Source organism: Grampus griseus (assembly GCF_964374135.1).
Source record: "Grampus griseus genome assembly, contig: HAP1_SCAFFOLD_207, whole genome shotgun sequence".
NCBI lineage: Eukaryota > Metazoa > Chordata > Mammalia > Artiodactyla > Delphinidae > Grampus > Grampus griseus.
Window position 1 is genome coordinate 196,770 of NW_028133245.1, and position 22,862 is coordinate 219,631.

The 22,862-nt window shown below is 39.5% G+C and overlaps 1 pseudogene across 1 annotated transcript in view; it reads right to left on the bottom strand.

Annotated features, from left to right (window-relative positions):
• Nucleotides 1–22,399, bottom strand: part of LOC309817784 (centrosomal protein of 78 kDa-like) — a 30,716-nt pseudogene extending 8,317 nt beyond the window's left edge. The window contains exons 1-9 of the transcript in view: nt 22,283–22,399; nt 21,980–22,239; nt 18,454–18,626; nt 18,291–18,362; nt 17,139–17,242; nt 14,921–15,095; nt 8,648–8,783; nt 7,414–7,459; nt 5,858–5,988 (exon numbers count right to left, since the gene is read on the bottom strand). The product of the transcript in view is annotated as a centrosomal protein of 78 kDa-like (transcript). The remainder of the gene's footprint in view (nt 1–5,857; nt 5,989–7,413; nt 7,460–8,647; nt 8,784–14,920; nt 15,096–17,138; nt 17,243–18,290; nt 18,363–18,453; nt 18,627–21,979; nt 22,240–22,282) is intronic.
• Between the last annotated feature and the right edge of the window lie 463 nt (nt 22,400–22,862).

Here is a 22,862-nt window from a genome sequence, read left to right on the forward strand (position 1 = left end):
CTACTATAACTGTTGGCTTACTTCCTCACTTAGAGTGCAAGTTATTTGAAGATAGGGGTGTATTTTATTAAGTGTTTACCCCCAGCACCTGTGCCTAGCACAGCGTAGACGGTCAATAAATAATTGCTTAATAAGGAAAATCCCTGCCAATACAAGATGTATGTGTGTGAAAGACAGACTGTGTGTTTTTCTCTAACTGGATAGATGAAAACGTGTCATCTTCTTTAATGTGCAATTTTTTTGCTTATAATTAGTAATTAAATTTCTCTTTTAGATTATATTGTAAAAATTCAGATTCTCTGAGGCAAATGGGCCTGGCACTACCCATTAGCTATATAACCTTGGACAAGTTCTATAACTCTAGGCCTCAACTTCCTCATCTATAAAATGGAGATAAGCTCCCGTATCACAGAGCTCTTGTGAGGATTACATGAGTTAAAACACATATAAAATTAGAAGAGTGCTTGGTACACAGAATATGTTCAATTAATGCTGAATGAATGAACATGCGAATGCAAACAGTAGTGAAGGGCTTAAAATGAAATGGTCTCATCCCACTCCCACATCCAGCACTCAAGAAGCGACCGATTCTTTACGCAGGTTTTTAATTGTAAAATACGGTATGTGTACTGAGAAGTGCACAGAACAAAACTGTCAATGTGACAAATAAAAAGAGAATACTCACATAAACACTACTCGAATCTGAAAGTATTGATACTTGTCAGCATCTCAAACCGCCCCCCCATATCCTTTTCTCATCACAAGCTCCTTCCCTCTTCCAGGTTAAACACCATCCTCACTTCTTGACAATCATTTCCTTTAACCTGCATGCATCCCTAACAAAAGAGTTTAGTTTTGTCAACACCTAACTTTATGTAGAGGATCATAGTATATGAAGTCTTTTCTATCTTATTTCTTTCTCTCAACGTTGGTTTAAAAAATTCACCCACATTGCTGCCTGTAGCTCTAGTTCATTCAATTTTATTGCTGGATAGTGTTCCCACTGTACGAATACACAAAATTTATTTAATTTTTGACTCTTAATGGACATTTGGTTTGTTTTCAGTTTGTGCTAATGCAAATCATGGACAGGAATCCTGCTGTACCGGTTATTCTGGTGCCTTTACACAGGGCGGGGGTGAGGGCTGCTGGCTCACAGGCTATTTATGTACCTTCAGTTGATGGAGAGTGCTAAATGCTTTCCAAAGTAGTTGTGTCGATTTATACTCCAGTATAAACAGGGTAGAAGATTCTCATAGTACTTCAGGTCTACAATACCTGATACTGCCAGACTTTCTTTATGTATTTGTCAATCTGATTGGCATGTAGTTTCCTTGGTTTTGACTCACTTTTCTCTTATTAATGAAGTCATACACTTTTCTGTGTTTACTGGCTGTTTGGATTTCCTTTTTCATGAGGTTTACATCAATATTGTTATTTTTTATTTATTTTTTTATTACTATTTATTTATTTTTGGCTGTGTTGGGTCTTCGTTGCTGCGTGCAGTCTTTCTCTAGTTGCGGCGAGTGGGGGCTACTCTTCATTGCGGTGGCTTCTCTTGTCATGGAGCACAGGATCTAGGCACGCGGGCTTCAGTAGTTGTGACACGTGGGCTCAGTAGTTGTGGTTCACAGGCTCTAGAGCGTAGGCTCCGTAGTTGTGGCGCACGGGCTTCGCTGCTCCGCAGCATGTGGGATCTTCCCGGACCAGGGCTCGAACCCGTGTCCCCTGCCTTGGCAGGCAGATTCTTAACCACTGCGCCACCAGGGAGGTCCAACTATTGTTATTTGAATTCTTCTCCATTTCCAAGTAATACTCTTACATGACTATTTTCTCACTAATTTGGAGGCATTATCTGTTCACTTTCTAACTTACTAATAAGTAAGGGTTTAGTTCCTTTACACTCTTTCCTATGTCCACACTGCTCTGTAATGTCATCATGAGTTATTCCACTGCTCATGATCTCTTTGACTTGTAGTGATATACTTAAAAACCTACATTGTTGATCAACTATAAACTCTCTCAACGTCATGCTTTGTAAAATGAGGACATTCATACCATCTTCCCTTTTTTCTACCTCCTGTCTACCTTCCAAACCTAGCTTTTACGTTGTCAAAGTTGAAATTTATATTCTGTTCTATGTGCAGTTAAGTCTTCTGTTATTCGAGAGTCAGTAAGGAGTAAGGTTTAAGAGAACAGGCAGAGAGCCTCAACTCAAAGCCTCAATCCAACCTTAAAATAGGTACAGCCTGGGCAAGTTCCTTCCCTGTCTTAGTTACCTGTTCTCAAAAGTGGGAATGGGGCATCCCTGGTGGCACAGTGGTTCGGAGTCCACCTGCCGATGCAGGGGACACGGGTTCGTGCCCCGGTCTGGGAGGATCCCACATGCCGCGGAGCAGCTGAGCCCGTGAGCCATGGCCGCTGGGCCTGCGCGTCCAGAGCCTGTGCTCCGCAACGGGAGAAGACATAACAGTGAGAGGCCCGTGTACCGCAAAAAAAAAAAAAAAAAGTGGGAATGATATTAGCACCAACCTCATAAGGCTATTCAGAGGATTAAATGAGTTAATATATGCAAAAACACTTAGAGCCTAATATATACTAAGTACATACTAGTACACAATACATTTCAGTACATACCAACTTAATACTAATACATACTAAGTACAGTTTACTTTAGTTATTAGTGATTACGTGCAAGTTGACGATAAAAGCTGCAAACCAAGACAGTATTGCCATTATTACAATTACATTAATATTGCCCACTGCAGATGTACTGTGTCTCTGTGTACAGACTACACCTTGTTCCATACTGTGCCAGTGTCACTGCCCTTGTGCAGGGTGACCACATACCCCAAGCCGCCTTGGGCTGTTCCAGTTTATACCTGTTGTCCTGATGTTACAGCATTAGAGCGCCTCCTTACACTATTCAAGTGTAAGGAGTTTGGACAAGTTCTGGTTTGGACAACAAATTAGACAGGTGGTCATTACCCCTGTGTGTCACTGAAAAGGGGGACATCTATAGTGTCAAGTTTAAGTGGATTCTTCTCTTCCTCACCAATAGTACGTTAAAAATCAATGATAGTTTAGTTTGCTTCATGTTTATGTCCATATAGCCTTTCGTCCTCTGGAGTTCAAGTTCCTTCTCCTCTTCCTCTCCCTCCTCCCTTCCAACAGTGCCTAATACCAAGTAAGTACAATATGCCTCAAGGTGTTTCTCAGCTCTCAATCACACAATCAATAGAAGCCTCTCCACCCTAGACTAGCTGCAATCTGCACCGAATCCCCTACTACCTTCCTTCTTGGTTTATTGCCTCATTTTGCTGGATTATTTCTATAAATAGCTTAAGGTGTAGCACAGGAGGTCAAATTTTCAAATTTCTTTGTGTACAAAGTATCTTCTTCAGCCTCCACTTATGACTGATAGTTTGGCTGGATACAAACCCCCAGAGTGAAAACTATGTGCCTGAAAAACTTTGGAGGTATCTTTCTAATGCCTTCCAGGATCCATGGTGCTGATGACAAGTATGATAAGGTCAGATTTTAACTCTTTTTTTTAGGTGGCCAGTATTTTTCTCTCTGGAATGGATGTATCCTCTCAGTATCTTATTCTATTTTAATTTATTTTTTCAGTATTTTAAAGTTTCACAATGAAGGGTGCCTAGGTATGAGTCTATTCTTGCTCATCTTGCGTAACTGTTTTCAATCTGAGGCCTGATGTCTACTTTCAGCTGTGGGGAATTTTGTTGCCCTTTGACAGCTTCCTTCCATTTTTGTTCTGGGTCTGGAGTTTCTAATAGTAACATGTTGGATCTCCCAGATGCAGCCTCTCTAACATATTTCTATCACTTTTTCCATTGTGTCTTTCTTTTTTATATACTGAGAAATTTTTTAAATTCCTACTGAATTTATTTCAGCAACCATATTTTCATTTCCAAGAGACCTCTCTTGCTTTCTGACCATTCTCTTTTTAATTAACACCCTAATCTTATTTTATAGCTTTTTTACAGCTCTTTTTAAACCTCTCTCAGGATACTAATTAGGGTTTTTTCTTAAATTATTTTGTTCCCTAAATTGTCCCTCGTCCTACTAGGATACGTTTTCACTCTTTTTCCCCCTCTCACGTTGGAAGCTTTACTCAACTATCACGCAAATGACAGTTATTTTCTATTTAAGAATGAGTGCAGAAAGCTCCCTGAAGTCAACGATTGATTGGTTTCTTATGCAGGAAAAAGCGGGGAGCAACTGTAATAGGATCTCCCCCAAACACAATTTTCTAGGGTGTAAAAACTCACACTAGCTGCCCTAGTTCTTGCCAGTTTCACTGGTTTCAAAATGAAATCATCTCATTTCAGGAGTGTGAGGGCGGGGCTGGGAGTCCACTCCTCCAAACACAACCCTTCAATGAGCTCCCCTATTCAGTCACACTTTTAACTAACTCCACCCTCTCTCCTACATGCGCATCTGAGCATGGGCCTACCTCTGCAGGTGGGGTCAGAATCCTCCGCAGTTGCAGGTGGTCGCTGTGCATATTCTAGGTGATGCTTTTCCTCTGTCCTACTGCTTCAGTTTCACACTCTTCCACTTGTCTTCCGTCTTTCAAAACTATGTTGAAATCTCTTGATTCTTGTGGGCTTGTATACTTAAACCCTTTGATACCATCATTGTAGTGTCTTGTGAAAACGGAGAAGAGCTAAAAGGGTTCTCAGTACCTTCTGAATCTGCTATTCTGTGGTCCAGTGTTTAAACTTCTTGGTCTTCCCCAGTGTCTATCATTGCTTTTAGAAATACAATCTCCTGGTCTATTCGTGAAGGAAATGAATACATCACATCTAAAATGACAAGGAAGGCGGGTTAGATGCTCTAGGGCCTTGTCGTACTCTGCCATTTACTAATAAACCACTACGTGCTACAAATTGTAGGTGCTCATTTATAAAACGAAAGGGGGTAACCCTACACGAACTATAGATTTCTCCTACTCTAACATTTCATAATTTTCTAAGTTCTTTTCTTAAAATTTCTCTATATTATCATTAATTTTAATTAAAAAAATAAAAATCTAACTTTCTCTTTTGAAAATCAAAGAGTAATTCCCATAGTCCTACAATAATGGGATAATTAGTTCTGAAACCTGTCAAGTTTCATGTTTCATATGAAAAGAAAATCACATTAAATAATTTTTAAAAATTAAACATGAACTCTGTAGCACAAAGACAAGGTCCCCCCAAATGGTGTTCCTTTATTTACTAGAAATGTTCAGCTCTGCATTAAAGCTGAAAAAAAAAGAAATATATTATTTTTGAGGTACAAAAATTTCTTATGAAAATCAATTTTTCTTTTCTGTCCATACAAACAAAAGTATGGAATGACATTAGAGGTCAGGTTTAGTTGGTAATAGAATGTAGCTTCTTGATATTTTTTATTTTAGGAAAGGAGAATATCAACATCAAAACTTTTTTTTTACTTTTATTTAAAATGAGGCCATATTTTCCTCTTATAAAAACAGAGTTCAGCTAGACCTGTCAATTTTCTCATCTGTAAAACAAGAACACTGAATCACCTGACTATATTCATTCAGAACTCAATTTCTTTATCGTATGATCACTAAGATTCTCCCTAAATCTAATATACTAAGGTTCTAAGGAAAGGAAAATATATTACTAACGACATGTTTTGATTTTTATTTCTTAGAGTTCAAATGTCCACCATTCACCTTGGTCTAAGCTTAAGGAACCATTCAAGGGGATACAATGCAGATGGGAGGGGAAAACAGAACCCTCACACAAGCTGTGGCGTGTTGCAATCAGGCTTCCATTTGAAAAAGAATCTTCTCTATAGCTTTAAAGTGATAACTTTGTACCTGCAGTGCTTCTTGTTTCAAACGGATTTTCTCTGGCTCTTCCTGAACACTTTCTGAGGAATCATCGACCTCTTCGATTTCTGAGGAGGAAGGACTCTCTACTGTCACAGTCACAGGAAATTCTGATGGACCTGAGTGTCTGAAGAAGAAGATAGGAAATCACAGAGTTGTAACACTAAAGTGCAAAGAAAGAAGACAAGATTGTAAAAAAAGATAACACAAGCCAGATCCAAATATCCAAATATTAGAGAACATTTAACAAAAGTGATCTGAGGTATCATTATTTATAAATGTCTCTCATTGCTCCTTAGTCTAAAACAGGCAATGACTAAGTAAAATTACAGGAACTTATTTTTGCTATGTTACTGTCCAGACCTCTGTTGTACATGGTTAGGATTAGTAATGGGAATTGCCCATATTATTTTATTAAGTTTCTTTCACAGAAGCCAAGTGAAGAGCCAAGGTAAACATTTTTTCTCAGATCAACTTTATACTGCAAATGAAAAATTTATTCTTCACCATCAGACACAAACAGTCTGGAAGAAAATGTAGTTTTTCAGAGGAAAATACATCAGTAAAGGGACCGATGAATAATCAGAAAGTCAACATATCTAAGCTGGGAATAACAGACATTAGAATTTTAAAAAAGAAATCACATACACATACACAACTAAAACTAACCCATCAAAAATTTCATCTTCTCACCACACTTAAGCCAAAACAAGGGTAACAGTAATACAATTCTCCCATCAAGATTCACTGCCACTGCAATGTTGTTCAATAGGACAGTTCCAAACATTTAAAACCTGACCTGGCCACAACCCCATAAAAGTCTACAGATCATAAAGAAGCGTGCTGGGATTATATAACCACGCAGAAGACAAGTCACTAGGACATCATTTTGACAACAAGCAGCAAACCCTGCAGCACAGGAAAACCGTAACAGGAGAACGAGGTGCACACCTCTCTCTCTGGGCATGCAAGGGCAGGACTGACACCCAAGGTGCTCTTCTCTCAACCTCAGCAGTGGTGCCTTTCACAGAGCAACTATGCAGTCTCCCCGAACCACTGGGAAGGAGAATCTGATACTGACAGTATTAGCTTGCCATGAGGCCGTAAGCGAGGGAATGTGTGTGGCCTTGGTGAGAGAGCAGAGGTTTGGGAGATGTTGCTTTATATTGGCTTTCAGATCAGGAATTTGTACGTATAGCCCGCAAACAACGTTTCTTGAAAACATGTGAACATTCTTCAGTATGAGAGCTCCATGTGAGGGGTCAGAAATGGCACTCAAGTTCGTTTCACTGGGTAACAGCTGATTTGCGGACTGGAAAACAGGCTTCCTTGTTTACAGGCATAACCACAAGGCTGCCAGTTGTGTGCCAAATCCACAAAACTACACAGTTGCATTGGGAGAGCAACCAAACATGTTTTACATGGATTTATTTCAGAGAGGGAAATGCTTCTTGTAAGCCTCTGTCAGTTTAAAAAGCAAGGAGAATGACCATCCACCTTTCCCAATTCAAGTCCTATATATCATAAATATGATAGCTAAACACCAGCAACTGATTACATACATCACGAGCTTTGATGAATGGAAAGCCCCTAAAAAGATATCAACAAAACGAAGTTAGATCTTCATGTAAATACATCACCAGTTAAACCCAGTTAATACAACTATTTAGTATTATGTACAGTATCCACACAGAATTGTGTATAAAAATAAATAAGCTCAAAACAAGGACCTGGAGGGCTCTGCTATGGAGAAAACCGAACACAATTCAGCCGGCTGGCTCGGTAATAACTCTGAACTGCTGAGAGGCCCCTTCAGTTCCTACGTTCAGGATGCTTGGGATTTCAGTCTCACTTCTTTAAATGGTGATATTAATCATTCTCTAATTTACCACCCTGTGTGAGGAGGATGGACCTGAGATTAAGTGTCTCAGGAAGAAGATAGGAAACCACAAAGCTGCTAAACTCAAGTGCAAAGACTGGGGATTCAACACTATAGTTTATGCGAGAGCAATTCACATTACCATTTGCAAAACAGTAGTCGGTTGTCCAATGGGGATTACAAACATCCATTTAACATGAGCAACTGAACAGATACTTTACACAGTAACTACTTCAAGTACTATTTAAAATCAATTCTCTTTGTTTTCTTAAGCAATTGTTAATCCCCAATTTCGTGAATACTACCAAGTCAGTCACTTGAAAATCATCTAGAGCAATCTATTTCACTTAGCAAGCCTAAAGCTATAGTTCAACCATTTTATTTACTGTTCTATGACAAAAATTACTATGAACAGCTATCCCCTGGATAAGAAATCAGGTAAAGCTAGTTTGACTGACTAAATCTGATTTACTGAGTTAATAAGCCAGTTGTTTTAGAATAGGTCTAATGCATAATTTTCATCCATTCTGTATTAAACTATTTCCCCTGTCTAAAATGTCTTTTTGCCCATTCGTACATATCCAAATTCCTACTTCTGTGCTGTAGGGCTTCACGCAACTACACCTGCCTTTAATGAAACTTTCCTCACATGCACAATTGGTGATAATTTTAGTCTCCTCAAGACTCCCACGGGGTTAGCTCTGTTGTGACACTTGAGAAACAACTTGAAACTCCCAATTACTTTTTGTTTTTCTTCCTTAGAGGGCTCATTGGGCAGAAGCCATGTGTGAGTTATCTTTTTTCCTCTATAGAAAGCACCAGAGACCGCTCACATAACAGAAGTTCCAAAATAAAGGACTCTGAATGATTGAAAAAGACAGGGAATGCAAACACGTTACCTGTTGCTTTTTGCACGTTCTGCAGTATGCCACGGCTGGAAACCAGACACACCAGGTGGTAGAGGTTCAGGACCATAACATTCTTTACCAGCAGAGTGTTTCCTTCCATTACTTACAGGTTGCTTTGCGGCCAAGCCTATGTTTGACAAAGCATGAAAAGAAGGAATCAAGATGCACCAAAGGTCTACAGAGCAACTGTCACATGTGTACACTTTGAAAGGAATCAAACAGGCACTTGACAATGATGCCAAGGCCATTAAAAAGAGGATCGTTTTGTACAAAGGTTTTACATAAGCCAGCATTTTTAAAAAATATAAGTTCTCTACAGTAACAAGTTATTTTAACTAAAACAAAAGTATTGAGATGTGCAGAAATGCAAAAATAAATTTTTAAAATAATCCCGAAGTATGATACATTTTATGTATTATGCAGAAACACTCAAGTTTACTGAATCTTAGAACACCTTTGGCATTTCTGAATCTCAAGGACACAGAAACACAGATACACCCATGACTTCTGCCAAACAGAATCTTCAGAATTAGGCCAAAATTTCAATTTAAGATGAATTTTTCTATGTAAAAACAATAAAAGTTATAAGGCTGCAAGTTGCTGGGTGGTAGGTGAGTCAATGTTACTCTCCTATAAGCCTGTCAACCTTCACTGCTGCTTTGATTTCATACAGAAATCACACAAAAAAACAAATGAAACCCACTGGATAAAAGAGTGAAATGTGGATACTTATCCTATATTTCAGTAGTAAAGAGGCAAGTATCTTTATATGAAATATTTGGTTGCAAAAACTAGACCTACGTGTTAATATTTTATTTAGAACAAGCCACATATTAAAATTCACATTTAAATATTGAATTTGAATTTACTGAAAACAAACATCATAGGTTAAAATGGTTATATTTATCCTTCAAAGCTACTATATTTTGTGTTATTTTATTTATTTATTTTAATAGATCTTTATTGGAGTATAATTGCTTCACAATTCTGTGTTAGTTTCTGTTACACAACAAAGCAAATCAGCCATATGCATACACATGTCCCCATATCCCCTCCCTCTTGAGCCTCCCTCCCACCCTCCCTATCCCACCCCTCTAGGCCATCGCAAAGCACCGAGCTGATCTCCCTGTGCTATGCTGTTGCTTTCTACTATAGTTTAGCAACATTAGGATGCAGGGTAAAATGGAGTGTATGTGGTAATATAGGACAAATATTTCATAGAGTGTAGCTTATTGATAATCACCACACGATCCTGTGTGATTTACATGCCTCTTAAAAATATATAGGAGCTCAGTTCATTTTGTGCTATTTTATTGTGTTTTTTAACTTAATTACGGTCAAAAAAAATGTTTGTATGCATGTGGTTTGTATGTGTATACCCTTCCTTTACTTTCAGAAACGAATGCAAATACATTTGTATTAAAAGTTTTTTAAATTACACTTTTCTTGTTAGGAGATAAAAAAAATTTCTAATAAAAGTTCCCATCTGTTTTTAGGCATACATCATGACAATATAAATGTGACACAATTCACACCATTATTTCACCCTACACTCACCAGGATCTAGGTATATACCCAGATACTGATTGGCTTACCTCTATGTCTCCAAATAACTGAGGCAAATAGAAAAAAAAAGCCCAAGAAATAAAATTACTCTTAAAATAGCTCAATGAGTTTGTACATTGCAGTTATATTTCCACTTTGTTTCATCATGCTAAATTAAAAAAAAACGTTTAACTGTTTTCTTCTCATTCCATGATGCCCTATTATATACCACCAGGTACTAATTTTACAGAATTCCTAATATACATGCTTTATTAATATATATATTTCCATTTCTAATATCATAGCAAAAGTCAACTTAGCTATTTTAAGAATACTGTACACATGATATAAATTTTTAATAATAATATCTAATTAGTGTGATACCACAAATCTTAACTTCTTTGTATGTACTATTTGATTATTAAAATATCACTCTCTTGAAATAACAATTGGCAGACAATCATAAGCTTTCTTTTGACTTCATAAACACTCTTAACAACTTATTTAATACACTATTGTCCAAGCAAGTTGATTAACAGAGAATCAAAAACATACATCTTTAAGTAGGAAAAAAAAAGCTGTATTTATGAAGATGTTTACAATAGTTTATTTTAGGTTATTTCCAATTGTTCACCAATTTAAAAAATTGACCAACTCAATGAAACCTTGTGAATACAATGTTAAAAAGTATAACTATGAATCACAGAATTTAAATTTAGTATGAAAAGATAAGAATGGCAAATTATATTGAAGTTATGTGGAATTATGTTTATAGACAGCAGGAAGAGAAAATAAAAATGTAAATATTGCTAGATAGGATAATGCAATTAGAGGTGGTCTTTTAAATTTTTCATTTTTATGCTAATACAATACCTTTATAAAACCCAAAAATCTTCAAACAACACATTTTAAAAAAATTGTGGTAAACTACACAAAACAGAAAATTTATCATTTTAACCATTTTAAAGTGAACCGTTCAGTGATATTAAGTCAACAAATTTTTAAAACTTTCAGAGGGAACCTGAATAAAAGATGAGTTGTCCATTGGTGATTTTAATGTATCCGGTATATAACTAAAGTCACCACAAAACTCTTTCTGGGAAATTGGCAGATCATAAACATAAAATATTTATTTTGCTTTATATCAAACCTTATTGTTTTGCTGTTTCAAAGTTCAAATTTACTCACAAGAAAGAGTCAGTTTCATATTAGATTTGGTTTCACAAATGCTGCTCCTGCTATTCATTCTTATCACCAAAAAAAAAAAAAGACTATTTGTGACTAACGATAATATGTTCCAGAAAATAAAAAGTTAAAAGGTTTTCAATCTGCATTTCTGGGAACCTAAATTAAAGCATCACACAACATTTTCAAAAACAGAAAAGCCATTTGATTTGACTAAAAACTTAGTTTTAAGATGGCAGAAAGTACCTTGATAATTTTCTTTTAAGAAAGAAAGAAAAACAAGCCATTAAAGAGAAATTCTTCTGAGCGAACTGAAACATGTTATGTATGTCTGACTTGGCACTCCTTCCATCTGGAGAACTTTTTTGATAATTGCTTTCATCACAGAATGATCTAAAGTAAAATGAATTGAAGTTAGAGTAATTATTTCCCAATGAGTGGCTATTTCCATTTAAAACCAAAAGCCAACTAATTATTGCTTTTCCCATAAATTTAAATATGAAATCTACATTATGTAATTATACCCTTAATACCCCTTTGTGTATTCTAATTTCTTCCTCAGAAACCTAAGATGCCATCTTGCAGACTGCCCACAATGGCTACTATTTTGGCAGCAACAAAGGTCAACTTTAAACATTTTGCATCTAAAGTGGCTTTGGATACCTTTGGATAGAAAGTACAGTCTGAGCACTGTCCAGACACTTAGATACCTAAAGGGCATCTAAGATAACAAATCAAAGTCCTGATATTCCCTCAAAAGCTGCTCCTCCCATCAGCCCCCTTTTTCTAAGTGATACCACCCAGTTGCACACATAATCATCAACGACTTGTCTCCTTGTTACTATTCCCTTCATACCTCACAACTAATCTATCTGCAGGTCTTGTTAGCTACACCCTGAAAACACAACCTGAATTCAACCACTTTTCACTTGCTGCAAACTTCCAACCTAACCTAGGCCATAAACATCTCTTATTTGGACCCCTGTGATAGTCTCCTAACTGGTCTCCCTGTTTCTCTTCTTTATCCTCCCAAGTCCATTCTCTATACCAGGTCACCTTATTCAGATACTATTTGGATCATGCCTTTTTCCAGTTCGAAACCCTCTACTCATTTAGAAGAATCCACATCTTTACTCTGGCCTTCAAGACTTTACAAGAGCAGACCCCTGGCTAGCTCCCTGACCTCATGTCACACCACATTCTTCTTCACTCAGTACTCTGCCCAGATTGGCCTTCTTGCTTTTCCTTAAATACTCCACCCACCTACATGCCTGCATACTCATTGCCCCCTTGTCCTGGAATGTGCTTACCCCAGATCTTCCATGGCTTGCTCCTCTCTTCATTCAGGTCTCCATTCAAATGCCACTTCTCCAGTGAAGCTGGCCCCTAACTAACCTGTCCAATGGAGTCCTACCTGCCCCCCCTCCCTCTTCTTACATTTAGATATTTTTGCACTTCCTACTCTCTAAAATTATATTACTTATCTCTTTACTAATTTCTATCTGAACTCCTTCACTAGAATGTAAGCTCCATGAGGGCAAGACTTTTGTCTGTCTGGTTCACTGCTTTATCAGTAGTGCCTAAACCCGTATCTGGCACACAGAAGGTATTAAAAAAAATTACTTGTGAAACTGACAAATGAATAAAGTACTCCTTGCAAGAATTCAGAGGTTGCACAAGAAGCAAATAATGCTCTTGGTGGAAGCAGGCTTAGTATCTAGGTTCACCTCTATTCAGAGTAGAGATAAGAACAATTTACAAGTATAAATCACTTTAATCAGTGAATTATCTGCTCAAACCATAAGGGAAGTACAACATTAGAAAAGTACTGCTTTCCAGGATACAAACAATTAACAAATTCAAACAACGTGTGTATAGAGAATACACACTAAAAACCTATCATGAAAGTATGATGGTCAAGAACTCTCGCAGTAAAAGGTCAGACAAAAACCAGAACAAATGATCATGAATTCTAGTAGTTCTGGGGCTGAACAACCTACTCATTTAATCAAAAGGGATCATCGCAAAAGCACAGGTATTTAAAAATATTACATGAAAGGAAACTATCATGAGTCATTTAAGTGTTGAGTGGACCATTACATTAAAATAACTAGAGTCTTTCAACACCCCATGACATACAGAAATAGCAAGTCAGACATATGGATCTAACAGCATATGATACAACCCTTACAAACTGTCACTACAGAAGAAGGGACGTCCAGTGTAATTAACCAACTAGCCAAATGAATACAAACAGCCAGTAAAACTCACCAGTAAATCAAATGAATACAAAATAAAACAAAATGTGGTTATTCTCCTATCAGATTAAGCCAAGATTCTGTAAGAGAAGTCTTTAAAATGTCTATATCCTTTTGATCCAAAAGAAATAGTCAGAGATATAGGTAAGGATATATATCAGAGTACTTTTTGTAACTGAAAAACTGGACATACCTTTTATACAAGATCGGATAAGCTATGTGCACTGTGGCATATTCATATAATGGAACACTGAAGGGTCACAAAAAAAATGATGCAGTAAGGCTTCCCTGGTGGCGCACTGGTTGAGAGTCCGCCTGCTGATGCAGGGGACACGGGTTCATGCCCTGGTCCGGGAAGATACCACATGCCGCGGAGCGGCTGGGCCCATGAGCCATTCCCGCTGAGCCTGCGCATCCGGAGCCTGTGCTCCGCAACGGGAGAGGCCACAACAGTGAGAGGCCCGCGTACCGCAAAAAAAAAAAAAAAAAAAAAAAGATGCAAATTTACTGACATGCTAAGATGGTCATACTGAATTAACTGAAAAAAGTTATAAAATTTGGAGTAATCCCACTTGCATAAAAAAGGGAGAGGTACTCATTTTTGTAGTCTTACAGTTTTTAAAAAGTGCTACCAGCCAGTGTTTGTGAGAGGCAGGCTTCATTCACATCCACTCTTGGGGTGGACTACAAATTGGCATAGCCTTTCTGGGTGGTAATTTGGCAATGTGTATGAAAAGTCTTAAAAATATGTCACACTTAGTCATTCCACTTGTAGTACCTTATTCTACAGAAGTAAGCCCGATGGACACAGAGATGTATATATAATGTATTCACATTGTTTCTGACAGGGAAAAGCAAACTGTCTCAATCTAATTGCAAAGAATTGATTAAACTATGGGACATCAATATGATGGAACACTACATGATACCTCATTAAGTGAAAAAAGCAGGAATATGAAATAGCAAGTATACTACAATTCTATTTTTGTAATCTCTAAGTGTACAAATATATTTATAGAAAACAATAAAAAGACTGAGAATATATACACCAAAATGAACAGTGATTATGTCTGGGTGTTAAATTTATAGGTAATTGTTCTCTTGTTACTCTGTATTTTCTGTAAAGAATATATGTAACTCTTAGAGAAAGTTTAAAAGCAACATAAAAGCTATCAGAAAAATGAGGCCTTAAAAAAAGTCCTATCACAACAGTATCATGCCAAAAGCTAAGCATATATTACATTAAAAATTCAGTATTTTCAATTTAAGAATTTACCTCCAAGCCATAAATCCTCACTAAGAGATTCTGCAAAAGCACGAGCACCCAGGTCACCAATGAGCTTGTTGCAGTTCAGAGCGATGCGCCTCAAACCAGGCATACAGTCAAGATCAGGTCTCCTGGAACGAAGACTCTCAGCCCAGGTTTCTTCATGCCTTCTGATAGTCTGATACTTCAAAGATTTAATGGGATGAAATTAAGATGTTTCAATAAGGAAACAGGATGTGCCTACTGAGCATGGCTTATTATGTCAGAGATTTACACACACACATATCACGCATATGTGCCAGGAGAATCAAGCTGAGAAATTAAACAGTCAGTTCTGCTTTACGAGTCCAGTGACCCACATTCTAGTCGGTCAGTGATTAGATTCCAGCCACTGGATGACCTGTTTTTGAACAGTTATGTAAAGTTGGATAACTCAATTACAGTCTAAGAATTATTTTCCTTATCTTCTAAGTCAGGGAATTGATTCTAAATTCTATCATTGCTGAGGCTCTAAATTTCATCATTCTGTCCTCCAATGGTCTCCAAACACCTGACTGGGCAACCCATAAGAAAACTTTTTAATATGCATCTTATTTTTTAACAAATTATATACACAAAGTTCTATACATATAATTTAGGTACATTATAAACTACACAGATATTTTTAAATGATACAAAGCTAAATACGTTCTAATATTTTCTTTTCCTAACTCCTAAGGCATTATTGAATTTTATTTATTTTTAAAAAGTATTTATTTATTTATTTGTTTCTTTGTTTGGCTGTGCCGGGTCTTTAGTTGCGGCCTGCCGGATCTTTTAATTATTGCATGTGGGATCTAGTTCCTTGAGCAGGGATCGAACACAGGCCCCCTGCATTGGGAGCACAGAGTGTTAACTGCTGGACCGCCAGGGAAGTCCCAGGCATTATTTTTAAAACTATATTTACAAAATGGATCTTACATGCTACCTAGGGTGTGGACACAAACTTCAGAGGCCTGGACTATGCACAGCCAGTTTGATGTGCCTTGGGAAGATAATGGTTTGACATTTAACCACAAGTCTTGTCTTAAAGACATTCAATTCTTTATATTCATAAAATCAATTTTCGTAACAGGGAACACTGACTTTAAATCAAAAAAGTCTTGTTACATTCTTGAAAACATAAAAGACTCAAAGTGCCTTTGACACTCTAAAAGCAAAATCATTAGTGTCATTTTCCTATTAACAATGGCTTATAAAAGCTCCAAGCAGAAATAACAGCAATCACTTACACAGTGCTTAGTATGTGCCAAGCACTATTTATACAAATGAGTTCATTTAAACCTCACAACGAGGCATAGACGTTAAGTGATTTGTCCATGGTCACTAGCTATGAAAAGGGAGAAAGGGAATTTGAACCTAGACCATTTGGCTTCGGCACCCAAGTTCTTGACTGTTCTCTACCCGAGGGGTCAATGGACTTGCCCTGTATAGGCTCAAAGAATTTTTCAATTTCTAAAATCTAAATTTAAACATTTCCAGCTTTGTGGGCTATACAGTTTCTGTTGCAACTACTCAACCCCACTGGCGTAGGCTGAAAGTAGCCATAGCTACCATGTAAACAATGGGTTCCACTATGTTCCAAAAAACTTTACAAAATCTTTACAAAATCAGGCGACGGGCCGGATCTGGCCCACCAGCCATAGTTTACCTATCCCTGATCTGCACCACCAAACTATTAAAAAGACTTCATGTCGAATTATTAAATAACTTAGGCCTCAATACAGTAATTATAACCACTGTAAAGTTGTTAAGGCATTAGTTTAAAAACTGTATTTACAAGTTGCCGATGTAGTGATGTTTATTAGTTTATAAACTACAGCAGCTAATAGACACTTGATTCATTTAAATCTTGAAGACTATAATTTAGTCTTGAAGACTAAATTAAATCTTGAAGACTATTATAAACTATAATAGTTTCTTCATAGCATCACAATCAATGTTTTCAGTAACTAAAAATACATAGAAGTATTATTATGTATTATATATTAAATCTCCTATTTCTAAAATTAAGTGGACTATCTTTACTAAATGGTAGAATCCCAAACTGAAAACTGGTCTTATTCTTTCAACAAAATGAAAGATGCACTCACAGGTATCAAAAGACAAAAATTAACTGCCATCTGTGTCAATGTATTAATGTGCTTCAATCACATATGTTTTCATGAAAGTTTAAACATAAAATCACCTTTAAGATCCTGGCCACGTAATCTGCTCCCTGCCATGTCAGATTATACCCCGTGAAGTTTACTGTCTTAAGAGTGATAGAGTTCTTTACACCTTGCCAAATAACTAAAAGGAAAAAAAAAACCCACACACACAGTAAGATGAAGAGCCTATACGTTTGTCAATCTTGACTTATTTGCTTTTCTTGAGTCAATTGGAGGTTTACAGCCACATTCTTAAAATCATTAACTACAATCTTCCCAAACAGGTAATTGATGAACTGATGCATTCTAAAGCTTGTCAGTAACAAAGTTATTCCAGTTTACAGCAACAGTTTAATTCTATTTAGTACTAAAACTGAATACACTGGATACTGCAAACTTTCTTACCAACCACTCAGTAAAGTACTACATACTTTTGAGACAAAGGAAAAAAAAGAAAAACCTAAAGAGCATAAGACTCTTCCGATTTTCAGTTCCAATGATACATGCCAACCTTGATGATCAATCAGCGATTTAAATGTCAACTATAAACCCAGTATTTTATTAGCTGCTATGCAGTATACTAGAGCAATAGAAGAGGGAGGACCTCAAACCCTCTGTTTCCTCAAATTGAAAGGCAGGCTTCCTTACCCCTTCAGACCACTAATGGACACAGGGAACGTACACTAATGTTTCAGGACCCCAATCAAGAATCACCTGCTTTGTGATTAGGTCCATCATACACCCTCACCAACACCACTGAGTTTGCTGCTCCTACGGGACGTTACATATATTTCCTATTTGAACACATACCACAGTGCATTAAAATTATGATTGCAGATAGATGTTCTAATAATTTAAAGAGAATGATGACTTTTTTGCTCTTTACATCTTGCTATTTCCCGTCCCATAATATTTCTTGAAGAGAAACCATAAAAATATAAAGAAACACAAAAAACAGGAAATATACAAAACGTGTGGTTTGTGGCTTAACACGAACTTAAGTAAGATTAATTCTGACAGTATCCAGCATGACAAACTTCCATGGTACAAATGAGAATGGACCAAGGTTTGAGCAGGTACAGGAGACAATCCACGCATGCACAACACCAAGAAAAGGCAGACAGACATGGTGTGTAGGAAATCACGAGACCAGTCCGATGGGAAGAGACTTAAACAAGACTGAAACTCACTTTCGAAACCTCTGTCTCCAACTGGACAATTCGCAAGACACAGGTTCACCAAAGTGGCCAAATATTCAATCCCTTTAATGGGGAGGAACAGTTTAAAATTTTATTGCTTTAGTTTGCCCCAAAAGCAACTATCAAAGGTTGGCAGGACACAATGAAGGCTTACTTTTGTTAACATAGTTAAGTCTCTCTCTCTCAGAACTAGCCCACTTAGCTCCAGGTTCCTTAGCGCACCCGATGCACTTACACAGCCTTCACGAGCTTTACACAACTGGAAGGTCACATCTTTATTTCTTATCGCAGGAACACGACTTCTGTAAACTTCATTTCTGTCACAACCTAAAGCAAAAATATTGTAAAATGAGTGGTTTAAACCATACATTTTATCATCATTAAAAAGCACCTAAATAAAAAGAAAAAAAGCATCTGCTCTGTGCTAAGGATTAGAAACGACTCCTGCCCTTAAAGCCTTCATTAAGGAGGAAGATGTATAAACTCAAAATTTCAGTCACATGAGATAAATAAACATAACCTTTATGCACAGAGGTGCCTATGGAGGCAAAAAGTTATATCTAAGTGACAGCTTCATGAGAACCCTGAAGTAGAATCTAGAAAGATGAGGCTATGCAGAGTTGGAGTAGGAGGTGCATTAACTGCAGAGGGAACATCTGTGAAAAGACACTCAAGCCTGACTCCTGCTGAGCACTGTAAATACTTCAGGTGGGGACGACTAAAGGCCAGGGGTCCAAGTGTGAGAAGAGACACAAAGGAAAATAGAGATGCTGGCAGAAGCAAGCCTGGGAGAGAGCATGGCTTTTATCCCACAGGTGATGAGGCCTGGGACTACCACTAGCTGAGTAAGGGTGCCTCCGCTGATTAGAAAAAGGCGCCCCGCTGCTGAAGGACCAATTAGACAAAGGAAGTGATCCCAAAAAGTTCCCCTTCCTCAGGGCCAAAGAACGCCATGACGGGGCTTGCCTGGTGGCGCAGTGGTTGAGAGTCCGCCTGCCGATGCAGGGGACACGGGTTCGTGCCCCGGTCCGGGAAGATCCCACATGCCACGGAGCGGCTAGGTCCGTGAGCCATGGCCGCGGAGCCTGTGTGTGCGGAGCCTATGCTCCGCAACTGGAGAGGTCACAACAGTGAGAGGCCCGCGTACCGCAAAAAAAAAAAAAAAAAAAAAAAGAGCCCCATGAAGCTTGGCCCAGCACAGTTCAGACTACACGCCTCTAGGCAGGGCAAACGCTGCGTGGCTAGTATGCACTAACTCTGTGTGGGCAAGCCATTAGCAGCATTATTTTAAGCATAGCTTTTTATGTTACAAGATCACTCAACCCGAGTAGGCAGATGAACTTAGAGGAGCTGAGCCCAGGAGCTGCGAAACCACCCAGGAGTTTCTGCCATAGTCTGGGCAAAATGTAATATGGATGAAGAAGCAAATTTAAGAGGAGGCCAAAATCTACAAGCTAGCCCCACTGGATGCAAGACATAAAGGAAGTTCAGTGAAGGAACTCTGAAGAGAATGGGCTCAACAATAAATTTTTGTTACATTCAATGTAAAATATGTGGCAAAATTAAGTACAGTGGCCTTTAAGGTCCCTTCCAGCTCTAATTTCTTTTGATTTCTAACTTATTACTCTGCTTAAGTAAAGTCCCTTCAGAGGTACAGAACAGTTCTTACACCTGAATGGGATGCAAAGAATAATCTGACTTCTGTTCACCAGGGGATGAATTGAACTGTCTTTGCAGGAGAGAGAACAGATGGTGTGAACCCCAGATCCTAGTAAAGGGCCAGGCACACGATAAGTATTCAGTTTTTCGAAAACAAACGAACAATCATTTCCTTTCCTAGATCTTCACACCCTTCCTCTGCTAGCTACTTTCTCTCAGCTTATAAACATCCTCAAATATACCCACTTAAAAAACTCTCAGACCTATGACTCTTTGGATATTCTTGTGGATAACCTAAGTCTCTCCCATGCCTTCAAACACCTGTCCTTCCAGAAAGCCCAGATCTGTATCTTGGGCCCAGACCTGGCCCCTCTACCAGGCCCCTCTAAAGCACTGAAGATCAGGTAAGATCCTCTCCCCACCTCCAATCCCTCGCTACTGTGCTCTGTATCTCACAAAAAGATGCACCTGTAAACTGTCACCCACACTTGCTGCCCTCCCTTTTCTAACTGGTCACCAGGCCTCACCCATTCTCTCTCAGATCTGCAAAATCCAGTCCCACCTTTTATAACTTAAGTGGGACCCTTTGATTACAATTCATGCTGCACCCAATCAACTGCCTTCCACATGGAGGTCCCAGTGAGCCTCTAAACCAGAATTCCATTTCACTGTTCTTTGGTGTTTCCCACAGCCTTCAGGATAAACATCCAAACTTCTGACATGACAAACAAGGCCCCTTTCTGTGGGGCCCCACTAGGTTTCCAGTATCAACTCTCATTGCTTTCCCAAACCCTGAGTTCCAGTCCTGTACCTGAGTTTTGCCATATTTTTTTATATTTCTCAAACTTTGACACACACTGCTCCCTCCTGCCACCCCAGGAGCTTCTACATATCCTTAGAAAGGATGGCACCTCCTCCAAGAGCCTACCCTGAACTTTCCCTTCCAAGATTCTGTGCTCTGCAAAGGGGAAAGATGGCGGGGAGGGATACATTAGGAGTTTGGGAATAACATATACACACGACTATATATAAAATAGATAATCAACAAGGACCTACTGCATAGCACAGGGAACTCTACTCCGTATCCTGTAACAAACTGTATGGGAAAAGAATCTGAAAAGGAATGGATATATGTATAACTGAATCACTTTGCTGTACACCTGAAACTAACACAATATTGTAAATCAACTATACTCCAATATAAAATAAAAATTAAATTAAAGAAAAAAGAGATTCTATGCTTTGTAGCACCAGAACTCACTTCTTCCAGAACACTGACTACTGTGCTTGTGTTTACTTGCCACCCAGTAGAAGGGGAGCTTACCTAGGGCAGAAGCGTCGTCTCCAGCAGCCCTTGGTTCTGACAACTCATTCAAGTACCAGGATACTTTACACACATAACCTGTTTAATTAATTCTAAGAACCCACAGAAAGAGTGGTTTTTAATGTCATTTTACAAGTGTGGGGATTGTAGCGCAAAAGAAACCTGCCCAGGCCACAGAGAGCATAAGCCCTGGAATTCAAACCCTAAGCTGCCTTCACACTGGTGCTCTTTCCACTATAGGATACTATTGAAAAAAAATTTCTTTTTCCTGAGCCCTGTTTGAATGGAAAGGAAATGAAGCTGGGATATATCAATTTCCTAATCGCTTTGGTCTGTACCAGGCAAAGTCATTCAACACACCAGGTAACATCTGTGCAACCATTAACGACGCTCCAAACTGTGCTAAGTGTTCTACATTGTAGAGTCTACAAGCATTAACAGAGTGAGACCTTGTAACCTCCACAGAGAGTGGGTCCTGTTAAGCCCATGCAACAGATGAGAACACTGAGACCTAGAAGCCTTAAAGCACTCGGCCGGGGTCACCGAGCTGGCAGGGGTCCTAAGCCGCACGCCCCGTCTAGTGCACGCACACCCGGGCACTGGGCACCGGTTCTAGTGCCCACCCTCCACCTTGCACCATCTAAAACCCCGCTTCTCAGCGCCCACATGAGGGCCCCTGGAAGCGGGAACTACAAACCTGTCTCGCCAAGCCGTGGCTGGAAGAAACTCTGGATACAGATCACGGGCAGAGGGTGCTCAAGAGCGGCGTCCAGTCAACCCCACGGAGGCGGTCGGCGTTGAAGTCCAGCAGCCCTCCCGCAGGGAAGCGCGAACGGCGGGCAGAGGCAGCGAGTCCTGCAGCGCACACAGCTCCTCACAGCGCCAGAAGTCGGCCACGCTGTCGCGGCGCAGCTTCACCGAGTGATCATGGCCGGAGCGTGGCCTCGGGGACGCTGGCTGCGGACACGATGCCCACAGACGCCTGGCGGTCCCTGCTCGCCTCCCGGTCCCTCGGGCGCCCACCGCCCGGCGGCTGCGGCGCCGCAGCGTGGGCAGGACCCACGTAGCAGGCGGAAGACGCAGGGCCACGGGCCCCAGCTACGCCGGCCCCCTCCATGCCACGACCCCGTGACCCCGCATCGCCGGCTGTTGGCGCCGGCCTCAACGCCCCGCGAGACGCGGCGCGGCGGTTTAAACTTCCGGGCGGGACCTTGGGGGCGGGGCTCGAGGACGTCAGCGCACGCCCTGTGCGCCAGCACGCAGCCTCTCCTCCCAGGGGGACCCGGCTTGAGGAGCAGTGGTGGAAGCTTCGAGACTAGGACGGCGCGAAAGGTAGGCGGTGTGGAGAATTTGGGGTTTCGAAAACGCGTTTGCTGACTGATGCAAACAAAAGTGAGACATGATTGTATCAGCGCATTTTAAAAGTAAACTCCCACTAAGTGTCTGTGCTCGCGCCGCCCAGGAGAGAGTGTGCACTTCGTGAGGGACACAGGAAAGGCTGAGTGAACGTTTGCCTGTGGTCCGTTACCTGGTGCGCGGGTGTGTGAATTTCTGCGGAGAGCCCTTAATTTCTGTAGTTT